The sequence below is a fragment of the Lathyrus oleraceus genome, chromosome 4, assembly GCF_024323335.1.
Source record: "Lathyrus oleraceus cultivar Zhongwan6 chromosome 4, CAAS_Psat_ZW6_1.0, whole genome shotgun sequence".
Lineage (NCBI taxonomy): Eukaryota > Viridiplantae > Streptophyta > Magnoliopsida > Fabales > Fabaceae > Lathyrus > Lathyrus oleraceus.
The window spans coordinates 69,476,758-69,492,979 of NC_066582.1; the positions used below are offsets into that span (position 1 = coordinate 69,476,758).

At 30.5% G+C, this 16,222-nt stretch overlaps 1 non-coding gene across 1 annotated transcript; it reads right to left on the reverse strand.

Annotated features, from left to right (window-relative positions):
- Positions 1–2,986: 2,986 nt before the first annotated feature.
- Positions 2,987–3,059, reverse strand: TRNAK-UUU (transfer RNA lysine (anticodon UUU)). The gene has a single exon. It is a non-coding gene; the product is annotated as a tRNA-Lys (tRNA).
- Between the last annotated feature and the right edge of the window lie 13,163 nt (positions 3,060–16,222).

Sequence of the window (16,222 nt, forward strand, 5' to 3'; positions counted from 1 at the left end):
AGGTCAGGTTGTGTTTGATGAACATGTTTCAATATTGTTGGGACACATGTTGATTTGACTTTAGATGAATACTTTGATATATAGTTATATTCAGTTGCTTCTTGTTCGTAATATTTTTTATATGAGATACTCTTTTAATCTGATTTTGGGCACATAGGGAATATTAACAATTAGTCTATGTGTTGGACCTAGGTAATTGTCATGCTTATGTTGGTGGACTAGGGGTAAAAACCCCCGAGTAGTGGCTAGTGAATTAACGCTATGTTGCATCGCCCAATCATGCTTACGCTAGTGGACTAGGGATAGGAAACTTCGAGTAGTGATTAGTGAGTTATATCGTAAGGGATTGATTATAGCGGTTTTGTTAATTCGCCGTGGGATTATAGTGATAAGATTATTCATGTAAGGCATCGAACACCAACAATAGAGAAATAAGGGATTCTATACACAAGATGACCACTTTCGTAATTATGTTTGAACACTTTATTTTATTTTCGCACTTCAAACCTAACCCCTATTTACTGTTTTCTACGCATTACACAAATTTGTCTTGTTAAATAGCAGTCTCTATGAATTCGATCTTATTATCGATACACTTATCGAAAGGTCATCAATAACCCATTGTCCAACCTAATCAAATCCACAAATTTATGGTTTTACCAAAACCAACCCAATGATATTGTGGGTGATTATTTTACCTCGCCTAAACCGTTATACTCTACGTAAATTGGATTTTGATTTTAGCCGAGCTCAATCCAAACTGACTCATGTACACTCCTAAGGATGGAGATAAACATTACCACCAAGACAAGGCACTTCCATAGTGTTTTTTGGTAAGATAATCTTTCTAACCTCCAATCCACTTTCAATGATCTTAATGTCATTTATGTTCAAATAATTTGTTAAATAGTGGATAGGAGAGAAGAAGAAATTAAGGCCATCTTTGAAGGTTTTAGAACTATAGAGTTTTCAGCTGCTACGACTCCGATTAAGGATAAGTGCTTTTCATAAAATCAATAATATATGTAACTTGTTCATATGGTAACATACACAACCTTAAAACTTTATTTAGATTTATTTTGTATGCACTAAAAGTGTATTATCGAAACATGTGATTTCTGCACTTTGAAAGCGTTGCTGTTTGTGGCAGTTTAATTTCTTTTCTACTTCCATAATACTTTCTCATGTTGTTTAGAATTTAGATCTCTCTCTGAAGCTTCTACTTGAGAACGACATGTCACTAGGCATGACAACATAACCCGTACCCGCGGGTACCAAATCGAACCCGCTTCGAAGTTGACGGGGAAACCCCGCTTTGATTGGGTTTGGATTCGGGTTTGGGTTTTCCCCGATTTTAAAATATGGGGACGGGTCGGGTAATGGAGACACTAGTACCCACCCGAACCCGCCCCGTTTATTTCATTATATACATTATTATTTATTTTTGATAATTTAGAATATTAAATATATGGTCAATGTTTTGATATTTTTTTTTTAATTTATTATTTAAAGTATTTGAAATGTATGTAAGGAATTTTTTTAGAATGTTTTATTTTATTATTTGAAATTTAATTTAATTTTATAAAAATAAATATTTCTATTAAAAAAATTGATTTCACTAAATGAATGGTGGCGGGATGGGGATACCCGAACCCAACTCGAACCCGTTTGGGACGGATTTGGGTTTTGATTCTCCATCCTCGTTTGGGTTTGGAGCGGGGAACGAGGATGGTTTGGGGATTCGGGTTTGGGTTTGGGGAGGTAAAAACCGTCCTCGACCCGCCCTGTTGCCATGCCTACATGTCACCTATTCTATTAGGCTTTCATATAAGATGAAATCGAATTAAATGATTGATTAGTAATCACGGTTGCAATTCGGTTTGTAGTTAAAATAAATTATTTCATTAAACTACATGGAAAAAAAATAATCAATTAGTAAGAGTAATTTGAGAAATTTTTAACGTTAGAATTAAAAAAAAATGGATTTTTTTTGGTTTGAAGATGAAGATGAATAATAAAAATTAAAAATCCATAATATAGTATTAGTGACCGATTTTTCGATCATTAAATCTATCACGAAAATTACAAGTTAATGCAGAAAATTAACGTCCTAAGAAATAATGAGGCAATTTTTAAAAATTAAAGAATGAAAATAAATTTTTAAAAGTTAAAAACCAAACTAAATTTCAAGTATAAAAATTTAATCTAATTTATAAGCTGATAATTTTATTTAAATCAATTTTATTTAAGCAAGACTCATTAACAATTTTGCTAAAATATATTGTGTACTTAGACAAACTATCTCGATATTTAGAACCAATAAATATATTTATAACTAATAAATGTAGCTTTTATTAATTAATAGAAATTGATTCAAAGGAATAGAAAATTGAATCACATAAAAGTTGTGAGTTCAACTCTTTTTATATAAGTGGAAAAAAATTGATCAGTATATTTATATGTAGTATAATCGATATAAACGAAAGATAAGAGGGATCTCTGGCTTTGAGTATCATATTATTTTAGACCTCAAGTTTTTAACTATAATTTAATTAATATGATACTTATATTAATATTAATTATTTTAAATTACATAATATAAAATTTTCTCATTCCTTTACTATAAATTGATTTGTTAAAAATTCAATCAATCCATTAATATAAAATTAATTAAACTTAAAAATACCTCTTATTTTGTTGTTAATATTAATAGATTTTATTTTAAATTTTGTTTTGGATCTCTAAATTTTTTGAAATAGAATTAGTTGATAGTAATATACCAATTATTAAAATATTAATTTTTTAAATATTGTTATATTTATAATAATTACTATTTTAAAAGTAATATATGACCATGGTGAATAAAACTGTTATATTATATTGTAATTTTATATTTATTAATTGTTGAAATAATGAATTGTTTTCGGTGCACTCCATTATACAACTATTAAAAAATAAAAAAGATTTAAAGTAATTTAGTAAAACTCGCCGTCTGTGGGAATCGAACCCACGACCACGTGGTTAAAAGCCACGCGCTCTACCAGCTGAGCTAAGACGGCTATGTATAATTCTCCGAATATAATTATTTTATCTACTTTACCCTCACTGATTACTTATATTTAATTTGTTTATTTTAAAAAAGTATTAGGGAAATTTGATTTAAGTCTTAGTATGAAATTTAAAAGCAAATGTATACGAGGATACTTGTTTGTAAACTAAAATATAAATATTTATTATTAAATTTTTTTTTATATATTAGACTTTATTATATATATTTTTAAATTTTTTCATTTAAAATTTAAATAATTTTTGTCTCTTTTATGTTTATAATAGTTTTAAATAGAAAATCAAAACAAAAACTTCTATTAGCTGGTTTTATAACACGTAGACTTAAATGTGATTACCATTAAATCAAATTTAATTTTATTCAGATTTTAAATTAGAATTATATCCGATGTGCATAATTTTCTCTAAAAGAATATTAATTAAAAGAGAAAAAAACTTAGAGTATGTTCATTACTATTTATTTTTTATTGAAAAAACACATGCACAATCTATTTGACCTTGATCCATGTCTTTTAGAGATTTTTTCCCCAAAATATAGGTACAATCTACTACATCTATTTCTATTGATTTATGGTTGCACTCGTCAATAGCAAAATTAACTGATTCTTCTTTAGACATGTCTCTTTTTTATTGGAAATTCTAAAAGTCTTATTGAAAGTGGAATATCTTAAAAATAAATCTTCACTGGTTTTGGCGTCAAAATTTTCATGATTATCCTTCTTGTTATTGAGAACAAAACATTTGTTTTCAAACACATGAATGTGAGAAATATTAGGCTTCGTTCCTCAAAGGGTGTCTGCTTTAGAACTTGTCTTATGAAGACACGACTTATTATATAGCAAGTCGAATATATGTCAAATGCTCCTTATGCCTTTGATGTTGGTTGTTTAATGTATGTTATGATCTACATTAAACTAGATTTGACACAAGTTGTAATTCAAGTTTGTAAGTTTATATCCAAATCAGAAAAACGTTATTAGGAAACACTCGAGTGAATTTTCATGTACTTGAAGGGTAGAACGAGTCATGATATGTTTAGCGATGAGAAAGGTGATTCTCGAGTTGTAGGATATGTTAATTTAGAATATGCTGGTGATGTGTATTATAGAATGTCTACAACAGTGTATGTATTTACTTTAGTATGAGGACCTATTTTTTGGAAATCATTAGTTCAATCTATGGTGGTCATGTTAACAACTGAAGTAGAGTAAATGACAACATTCAAAGTTGCCAAAGAAGCTTTGTGGCTTACATGATTGGTGACATAATTGGGTGTTGAGCAATATGAAGTTCAATTACATTGTGATAATGGGGGTGTCATTTATTTGGAAAATAATCAAGTGTATCATGTCAAGACCTAACATATTGATGTGAAGTTTCACATGATCATATATTTACTTGCATCTGGATAGATATTACTCGAAAATGTTCATACTTCATAGAATTCAGATGATATGTTGACCAAGTCAGTCATCAATGACAAGTTTAAGCATTGCTAAATAATTATTTTTCATTTTCCAAAAACATTGACCTAACCATCCATTTACAATGTTATTGCGATTGAGAGAATCATATATATCTCAGTATAATAAAATGTGACTAATTTTGAAATCTTATTACAATATGTCATATATCACAATTTGCACAAGAATATATAACAATAAGTAAAAAAAATCAATTGGTATGCACTTGCAATGTAAAGATATTTTACACCATTAGTTAATCTTAATCATCAAATCATCAAATCTTAAATCATATTTGACTTTTCTTTTAATTGCATCTAAACAATGTTCACAAATGATTGTGATGAGACTAACAATGTAATTTGTTTTACATTTAAAGTGTATAACAATTAATCTCATATAAAAATAATAATTTAAAATTTAAAGATTATATAATTGTGTGTATATGAACTTACACTTATTTGATTTGAATAAATATGATTAGGAGTCATCATAATCCACTAATATTAAATATTTCAATGATATAATATTTAGACCATGGTGGTTAAAACCAAATGGGACCCACCAATTCAACTAGTTGAACCGAGAACCGGGCCTAAATATATTAGAATCAATGCTAAAAACTATTATGCATCAAATTTTGCCTATAAACTGCAAAATTGGATTGAAACCGGGAAAATCTGATGTAATTGACGGTTTGGATGGTTTTACGGTCAAACCATGATTTCCATTTCATACAAGAAAAGAGAGAGAAAACCATATCTTTTGGAAAAAAATTGATCCATCTTATTATTTTTGAATATACATTAGCAAAGAAATCAAAATAGAAAATTGTTATGGATCAACCAAATGCCAAATATCTAAGGCCCAATCAACCTCAAATTTGTTCCACTCATTCCAAGGTATAAAGTCAATACTTAAAAGAGATAAGGTACACTTTATGATCTTCATTTTTCACCATACTCATCTTGAACTTTGATTTGACTTGGGCGTTGGAGTGTTAATCATATAGATCCACCCCGCGCCGCCACCACAGATGTTGGGTGAGAATATGGACAATAAATAGTATATAGGGGGTGAATAGACCTCTTAATCTAAAAATTATTAGAAAAAAGTTTGAAATTTTTTTATCTGAGTTTCAAAAATAAAATTGTTTTTGCATCGCATAAACAATTTTGGCAAATAGAGCAATTGCACTTATCATTTAGAATTAACACAGAGATACTTAAACAACTCACAATATGATCAAGATTGACAATCGAATTAAACCAAAGAGACAAACTAGCTTTGTATTGAATAATATCTAAATTACATAAGTAATGTTATCGTATAATTACCAATACCAATAAGATTTTACAACCACTATTTTCAAGTTTAATTGACACTAAGACGGAGTTGAATTGCCAATTCTAACAAAAATTACACTTATGCAATAAATCACTACCAATGAAAATCCTAATGGCATGCAATTCTAGAAAGCAATAAGAACATCCTAATCACACAATTAACTACAAAGTTAAATGTGTGTGTGTGTGTGTGTGTGTGTGTGTGTGTGTGTGTGTGTGTGTGTGTGAGAGAGAGAGAGAGAGAGAGAGATTACACTAGGATTCATAGTGATTTGGCACGTTCGTCCTCGCTTTGTGCTTAATCCATTCTCCAACGATTGCCCATTGAAAAATTGTTGTTCTTCCAATATGATTTCTAACAAAATTACAAGAGTTCGTATAATAACAATGTACAAAATAAATGTTTTTTTTTCTTTTTGGATCTTTGACTTGTACACAGCTCCACGAACTGAACTTAATGCAAAATCTCTACTGAGATTCGCTTGTTGAATCTTTCAGCCCTAACAACTTGCTCTTAAGTCTCTGACTATGACAATCTTTACTCGAATTCACTAGTATCTTAATTGTTAGTCTATCTGAAGATTGAGAAGAACTCATACCATGTATGTAACCTTTCACACAACACTACCAAGGTCAACCTGGATAGAAGAATCTCATTATTTTCACCGGAATTATCAAAACCAACCACAACACTACACACTCTTGCAAGCCTCTAAAATATCAGACAAATATTCAAAGAAACGTTAAATTTAAAATGAATATCCTTAATCAATCACGAATATTTAAAGATAAGATTTAGACCCATTCAACAATGGAAAAGGAATGAGATAGAAGATGAAATAAATCATCTGCTACTGTTCACAAAAGATCCAAAACTCTTTTGGAAAAATTAAAGAACAAGTGGTTTACATGTTTTCAAAAAATCAATGGAAGTGTATGTTTTTAAGATTGTGAATGATTTTTAGAGAAAAAAACGATTTATAGGTGCTAGAGATGAAACACAAAAATAGTGAAAATCACGTTTGATTAGAGTCATGAACACTTAAGTGATTTGAGTCAAGTGGCTGAGTAATGTGGAACAAGATCTACTCTTAATGAGAAACCCATTTTTCCATGATTCAAGTTATAAGTAATTTGTGATTTGACTAAGGCAAGCTATGATTCGAGTCATGAAAAAGCCATGATTCGAATCAAACAAGGCAGGGGCTGACGGGAGTTTCATGATTCAACTCATGTGTAACTTGTGATTCGAGTCACATAGTTACATGATTAAAATCATGTGTAACCCATGATTCAAATCACGTAATCAAAAACTTCATGTTACACCTTTGTTTGATTTGATTCGACTCATAGGATGTATGATTTGAATCACACGCCTAAAATCTCAAATTTTGAAATTTGTAGAGTTATTTTGAGATTATATTTGTGATATGACTTGAACCAATCTCAAATGTGGTTCTTGTTACAAAAACTTGACTAATTGACTTAAAACATATTGTTCGTACTCAAACACAAATAAATTGGATTATGAATGCTAAAAGTATGAATCCAAAACTCGAATCAAAAGAGCGCAATTGAAGATGAGGCTCGATGGTATAAATTAAAACCAAAATAAAGCTTAAAATAAAAGCAACAAAACCATAAGTAGATACATGCACAGTCTCCTCATTAATGTAGCAACATGCAACTTCAGTTTCCCTCCTTTTTATGCTTGACAAGCTTCCACATGGAATTAAGTTTGCTTCAAGTAAAAGAAAAATGTGATCAATGGTTTCATAAGACCCTTATCATGTGATTCCCTGTGCTTTGACAAGTTTTTGTTTTTTTTCCCTTATCATATAAGTGTTGGTGTAAGCCCTAGAGGCCAATACTTTTGGTACTTGTATCGAATTATTTATTAATAATAAAAGGTTTTTTTCTTTATTATGTTTGTTTAATAAAGTCCATAGAATAGCTAGTTCGTTTAATGTATCAAGTGTGACTTGATAATGAGATCCCATTAAACATAAGGACACTATTCTTAAAGTATTTTTAGTCGAGCTTTATTGTGAAATGGGATAATCTTAAAGCATTAAGACTATTATGTATATAGACTGATGATCACATCTCATGGATAATGGATAAGGAGTTATCAAGTCTTAAACATATGTATGAATATTAAGAGTAATATTTATACTGGATTGACTCGCTATGAGAATACTATATAGAATGTTATGCAAAGTGTCATAAGTTATTCTCGTGGTAATAATGGTGTATATCACCCTTCAACCTGAAACCACTATGGACCCTAGATGTAGAGTTGAGTGCCTTATTGTTGATCAAACATTGTCTGTAACTGGATGACCATAAAGACAGTTGATGGATACTCCATGAAGTATGTTGAGGGACATGAGTGACCTAGATGGAATTTGCCCATCCTGCGTAATAGGATAAATGTCTACGGGCCCAATATTGAACTGGACAAGGATGTAACGGTTTATGCCTTGTGTTCAATATATACATAAGGGAAAAAGGGTAATTGTATACATAAGTATTATCACAAAAGGATTTGTCAGATCACATGACATTTTCGTGTCTTGTGTAGCAGTGATGTGTTGCTAGATACCGCTCACTGTTTATTATGTTAAACACTTGATTTAATATAATTACCAATGTCGCGAGAACCTATAGGGTCACACACAAAAGGACGGATTGATGAGAGATAAAATAAATAAGGAACACCGTAAGGTACGATGCACTTAAGTGAATTGTAGAACATCGTAAGGTATGGTACACTTAAGTAGAACACGAAATATGGTAAGGTATCATGTAACACCCCGATAAAATATGATAATTATTTAATTTAAGTTAATAAGTATATTTATTAATTTAATTAAATAATTGGATTATTATTGGAATTATTATTATTGGAATAATAAAGTTGGAATATATATAAAGAGTTCCAGTTGGTAAAAAGGGTTTTTACGTGAAAGCAGAGAACACGTAACATTGGGAGAAAAGAGAAGAAACTGAGAAAGGGAGAAGAAGAGGCTAGGGCTCAAGAGGAGAATTCACGATTGTTGAAGGTCAAGAAAGGATTTGCCGGATTAACTCAGGTAAGGGGGGTTTATCGTCGTTTAATGGGTATTATGGGTTAACATGTAATGGGTAGTAATAAGCCATTGAATTGACCCTAATTTGGATGGTGAATGTTGCAAATTGTGATGACCAAATTACGTTAAAAACTGTGATTAAATCTATGTTTGGATGAGTTGTGATTTTCTGGACGTGTAGCTTTTTACGGAATTGAAATCGGAGGTCCGGAAGTCCTCCGACGGCGAAAAATGCGGGTAATCCTGCATTCTGTTCGTGTTAGCGCAGGAACAACTTTCTGTCTTGCGTTAACCGGTTAACCCAGGGTGTTAACCGGTTAACACTGTTATGAATTATGAGAAATTGCTGTTTGTCTTGCGTTAACCGGTTAACCCAGGGCGTTAACCGGTTAACACTGTTAAAATGTGCCAGGAAGCGTGTTCTGTGTTGCGTTAACCGGTTAACCCAGGGCGTTAACCGGTTAACACTGTTTGAAAAGTGAAAAATTGATATTTAAATATTGTGGACATATTGGATGATTGGCCTATATCGGTGGATGATATAGTAGGGATCATTTCCCGTTGTTTTGAGCAGTATAGGTATTAGTAGAGTATGCTAATACTGTGATTTATTATTTGGCATGATATGAATATGATTCTGTGATACATATGCTGATGATGTGTGATGGTATGCATAATGCTGTGAATGTATCTGTTATGTATGCAATTGTGAATGGACTGTTTATGGCTTAGAGTGTGAGCATATGTCCATTGTGGATTGTTGTTGATGTTGCATGCTAGGTGATTTAGCGTGCATAGTATGGCCTTTATGGTGGTAGCTAATTCCCATGGTGAGGAATTAGTGAGTGAGTATTGTGGATTGTTGTTGATGTTTGCATGCTAGGTGAATTAGCGTGCATAGCATAGCCCTTGGGGTGGTAGCTAATTCCCATGGTGAGGAATTAGTGAGTGAGTCACTAGGTCTCAAATGAGTGGGACTAGTGAGCTTGGTAGCCGTATCTGGATTTGATCGGTGAGGTTGAACTATATGTTCACGAATAGTCGGTACCGCATGCATGGAGTCTTATTGCATAATGTATGTATGACGTATAATATGAATGGATGTATTCCAATATTACACGTGTGTTTTGTGTTGTATTGTGTTGAGTATGATTATGAGTTGATGTTGCCGTTGCTGAATGTGTGATCTGATTTGGGTGATGAAATGTGTTAAATTACTTAGCATTACATGATATTTTATAATGCTTATTATATCGATTGAGGAACTCACCCTTACAACTATGTTTCAGGTAACGAGCAGTGATTGAGTAGAAGCTAGTGCTTGAAGTCTAGTGTAGTTCCTTAGTGGGTCATGCTCTGGTAGATGTAACATCGGGACGGGATGTTTTACCTTGTTTTCTTTTGGTTGTTGAACCGTTTTACATGTAATGTGATTACATGGTTTGCATGATTGATTAGATCTCTATCCGCTGCGAATTGTGCAATATTTTATTTTGATTATTAAATGAGCATGACAAACTATTTTGGTGAATGGTGTGAAGTGTCAAGTGTGACACCCTTAAATTGCATATCTACTCTGATTTATATTTGTTGTTTTAATTATTATTGGGGTATTTTAGAAGGGTGTTACATATCACGCGCTTAAGTGATTTTGGTATATCATAAGATTTGGGCCATATACATTTAAGTGGACTTTTTAGCTTGCAGTCCACACAAGTGATTCTATAAATAGAACCCTTGTGCAGAAGCATTGGATTAGATGAAATTTCATTTCTCTATCTATCTCTATCTCTCTCACTCAAAGCCTTTATTCGTAGCAGCTACCACTGAGATTGAAGGAATCCGTTCGTGTGGACTGAGCAGAGGCGTTGTCACCATTCAACGTTCGTGACCGCTCCTTAGATCTGCATCAAAGGTTTAAATCGCCATAATAGGTAACGATTCTATCACTGATCATGCCTATTCGTAAGGATCACTAAAGGAGAAATTTTTTAAATTTCGTCGCGTTTTGGATCGCTATTCTCCTTCAATGAGACCCAGTAATTTGGTAAGATTCTTGTCATGTTAAACTTAATGCTTTGACAAGTTTCTGCTTTCCTTACTTACCATGTCAGTCTTAGTGCTTTGGTAAGCCTTTTCCTTTTGGTTTACACACCACCCCCAATCATCCTCTCTTTCCGTCTTTGTCCTCTGAACTACGGAGCTCCGACTTCTTTATTGCACTATAAGGATACGTAGGCACGGGGATGCAACTCCTTGACGAGCACTTTCTCCATATTTCTTTTTCTTTCCCCCATTTTATTTCTCTGGTTCCACGAACTACAAGACTCTGACTTTCTCATTGCACTATGAGAATACGTAGGCATGTGGACCATAACCCTCATCGAGCACTCTTTTCCTAACCTGATTTCTATTTTGCAGGTATTCAGAGAGTGCCATAGATGTGAAAGATGCTAATATCTTCCCCTTGCATAACCGACTTTCTTACCCATTTCTCTTTTCCCTTGGGTTTTATCGATATTTTCCCTTCCCTCTTTTGGGATAAATAAAGTTTGGTGACAACTATGTTGTATCTACGAGCGTGCGATGTGTTCAGTGCATATTTCGCGTAGCTTCAGGGGCACAAACCAAATTTTCATCTTAAATCATTCTCAACACCTTGAGAGAAAGATTTTACAGGAACTCACAAATACTTGCTTTAAGGAGATCAGAGTAAGGTACCCCCATCCTTTCAAAGAATCAGCTAAGATAAACAGGCTAATGTTTTGCACTTTTACAAAAGCCATGAGCATAACACAAACAAGTGTGTTCATCTGAAGACGTCAACAAATAGTTGATAAAGAAAGGAATACTAATCTCATGGTACGCCAAAGAACAATGACAGAAAGAAAATCACAATAGAAGAAATGGTTGCTACGTAAAAATGGCCCATAATATGGAACAAATCATTACCAAAAAAGACAATTGAGACCGTCGAGAAAACCAAAAAAGACAATAATAAAAGCGTAGATGATGAGGAGATTTGAAGAGTGAAAACTAATTCATAAGTCATTATTTAAAATGAAAAGAATTATAAATAATTGTTTATTTAATAATTTAACTAAAACTATAAATGAGTCTGACTATGTTAAAATTAATATTGTTTAAAGTGAAAAAATTATAAATAATTATTTTTTAATAATTTAATGAATATTATATTTTTCAAATAAAGATCATAAAATAATATATTTATATCACCTACTATATTGAGAAAACAAGTGACCACCAAAAATACATAACACCCTTATCTATTTTTTTTACACGTGTTCCCCTTTTAAAAAGTTTTTTTTTTATAACTTTTACATATTTTATTTAGTGATAAATTATCATTGATTAGTCTTTTTTTCATTTTTATTATATTATTTTATGTAAGTTAATCATTAAAAATATTATTCAAATTTATAATTCATAAACAAAATAATTATTCTTCTTCTTATTTTTTTATATTTAATAAAAAATGAGTATAATTAAAATAATTATTACTTATATTAAATATCCTATATCAAACATTGTATGTTAATAAATAATTATTTAAAATTTGATATTTTTTAAATATTTTCAATAATAAAAAAATAATTATATTGCACAAATTATAATTTTTTATATTTTATTGTGTTAATTTATGTGTTGTTTTTTCTTAAAAAGTCGTTGAAGAATGATGTTGGGAGATACAATTGAAAAACTAAAAAACTGTTTTTTATTAATATATTCGTCAAAAAAATTCTATCTTTTTGAATAAAAATGAGAATAATAATAATATTTTATTTATAATTTGGATTAATTACTATGTATTATCAATGTAAAAAGATTTATACTGTCGATTCATCACAAACACCCGTTTGCATTACTTTATAGGTTTTTAAAATAAAAGTCAAACTTATTTCAATATCTAACGGTATGATTAATTGACGGTTTAAAATCCTTTTACACTGTCAGTATATATCAATTAAATTATTTATAATTTATTATGAAATTATATACGAAAAAATATTTGTGACTAAAAATTAAAATAAGTGTTTTTTAACTATTAACAAAAAAATATAAATAATTATAATTTTTAACATTTATAATTGAGTTATTAAAGAATTTGTCACAACATACAGCCTCTACATAGAATACATATTTGTTTGACATAAAATAAATTAAAGTTTTATTTATTTAGAAATGGGTTTCTAAAAATAAACGTTAACGTTGGCAATAATTTTTACCATACTTCAAATTTAGAAGACTCTTCCATTTGAAAATAAAAATAAAATCTTCAAGTTAATCATTCTTAATCTACTATTTGACTCAATAAAAGAATAAGACTCTCGAGTCAAAAAAAAAAATACAAGAGTTTTTGCAAACTTAACAAGATATCATTTTTAAACTAAAAAAATAATCTTATTTTTCACATCCTTCTTGTTGATAGGGGAAAATTAGGTATAATTAGTGTTTTTAATATCATTGAATTATAAAAATAATACGAGATAAATTTATCATCACTAATTAATATAAAATAATACGAGGCATATTTTCTACTGATATTTTAAAAAAATACGAGATATATATTTTTCACTTATGCAATAAAATACATAATTAATATTTATCACTAATAAGTAAAAAATTAGACAAGTATTTACCACTTGAACAAAATAAATGTTAGACGATTACTTTTTGTTGATTGGTATAAAAAAACTAGACAAATATTTATCTTATTTTTGACTGAAAAAAGAGACTAATATTTATCATTTGAGATAATAACAAACAAAAGACAAATATTTTTAGAATACCGGAGAATTAGTTATAATTAGTGTTTTTACTATCATCAAAATATAAATAAAAGAATACAGATATACTTTCGTCACAAATTAATTTTTAAAAATACCTGGTACATATATTTTACTAATAATTCTATAAAAAAATACAAGACAAATATTTTTCACTTATAGAATAAAAATAAAATTTTTATATTTATCTTCAATATAAAAAAAATACAAGACAAATATTTATGACTCATACATGAAAAGTGCAAGACAATCATTTTTCATTAATATACAACAAAAAAAAACATGACACCCATGTACATATTAACATTGATATGAATAAATAAATATGAGGCAAATATCTTTGACCAATAAATATATAAATAAAAATAAGACTTAAATTTAGTTTTGGTCCTGCCGTATATATTTTGATAATTTTATAGTCACTTTTAAAGAAAACAGCTTTATGGTCCATATTATTAGTTTTTATGATTTTTGTGTGGTCCCTTTTGATAAATCACTGTCTTTTGCCCAATTGACATCTGAATCAATGTTGTGTCATTTTTTTAAACTCCCGCCACATTATTAAAAATCTTGAGATTATTTGAATTAATATTTAAATAATTTATTATATCATTTTAATTATTTTTATTAAGTAACACTTACGCATGTATTAAATATTTCAGAAAAGGAAAAGTCCTTTGTTGAAGCTTCATGCCCTGGAAACTCTATCAAAATAACACATGTAATCATCTTTCGTCTTCTTTGCTCTCGACCTGTATTCTTCTTTCTGAAACTCCTTTGAGATTCCTCATTTGAGATTCTTCGTTGATTGTGAGTAATATTCGTTTTGCTTTTGCATTTACTTATGTATTTATCGTTGATTGTTATCATCATTCAAGAATAGGCAATTTGGAAATAAACATTCCATTGTTATCGGAAAAACAAAGAAGATGTCAAGTTATGTCTCAGGTATGTCCTTTATATGTTCCCTTTTTGGATAGTTAAGTCTATGAGTTTAGGATTTTTCTGACTTGTGGTCCTATTGTCGTAAAATATGTTTTTTTTCCAAATCATTAAACATTTCTCCTAATCGATTAATTTGACATGTGGTCTTTTTTCCCCTAAATGTTAAATTTGAAATCTTTTACCCTAATTGGTAATGTTGATATGTGGTCTCTTTTATCCTAGTTGTGTATTCTGATATATGTATTGTAATTGTTTATCAAGATAGCTAAGAGTCATAATGTTAGGTTAAGAATACACCACATGGGTGAACTTGTACACACCCATGTTAAGTGGCATGTTGATGGTGAAGTGTCAAAATTTAATTGAAAATGGGATGTAGATTACATGTATTGTATGCAGTCAGAGACATTGATTCGAAAAGAGGGATATACAAAATGTATGTGGTATTGAAACCTTATATTTAGCTTTGCTAGAGAACTTAGGCCTCTGAACTGTGATGTTGGTGTGTTGGAATTCATTGAAGATATTAATGCAATTGGAATCGAGTTGGTTGGTGTATATATGGAACATTCTGTTGATAACCATGATATTGTAAATGAGACAAATTTAGGTAATGGAATTAATGAAGAAGTTGAGAATGATGTAGGAGTTAATGAAGGTGAATGAGTTAATGCAGGTGAATGAGTTACTACAAGTGAACGAGTTAATGAAAATGAACGAGTTAGTGCAAGTGAAGAAGTTAATGCGAGTGAATGAGTTAATGCAACTGAAGGAGTTAATGCAAATGAAGGACTTGATGATGATGCAGATGAAGACTACGTTGGAAGTGAGGTAGATTTTAGTAAAAATGACATAAGTGAAGAATCTGAAGACTTAGATTGGACTACAATCCTACCTACTAAAAAGAAAGATCAGGCTCATTAGTGGATAAATCTTCACCTGAGTTTGAGTAGGGTGATGAAGAGGATTTAGATCATTTATATACATCAACTGCTAGTGAGGATGAGCAAGAGTATGAAAATGTTACAAGACATAAATCTAGTGAAGCACTCATACTTATTATATGCTATTATGTCTAACTGTGATTTCATGTGTAACTATGAAACAAGGACTGGTCCCATCTGTTCAAAATGTGAGTGCTCATGTTGAGAAAAGGCTATGTGTTTAGCACCTATATGGCAATTGGAAATAAAGTATATTGGAATGGAATTGAAATAAACTAGGTGGAGTGCTGCGAGGGCTACTACAATTCCTGTATTTGAAAGGGAAATGTTGAAGATGAAAGCACCGAATGAGGTTGCATAAAAGGAAGTGAAAGATGTGCCATCTCAATTTTGGAGCATATCACACTTTAATACCTATTATAAGTGTGACTTCCAAGTTAACAATATGTGTGCAACATTCAACAGGGAAATCTTAGAACATATAGACAAACCTATAATCACCTTATTAGAAAGGATTAAACATTACATGACTAAAAGGTTTATAAGTCGGAAGGAGTT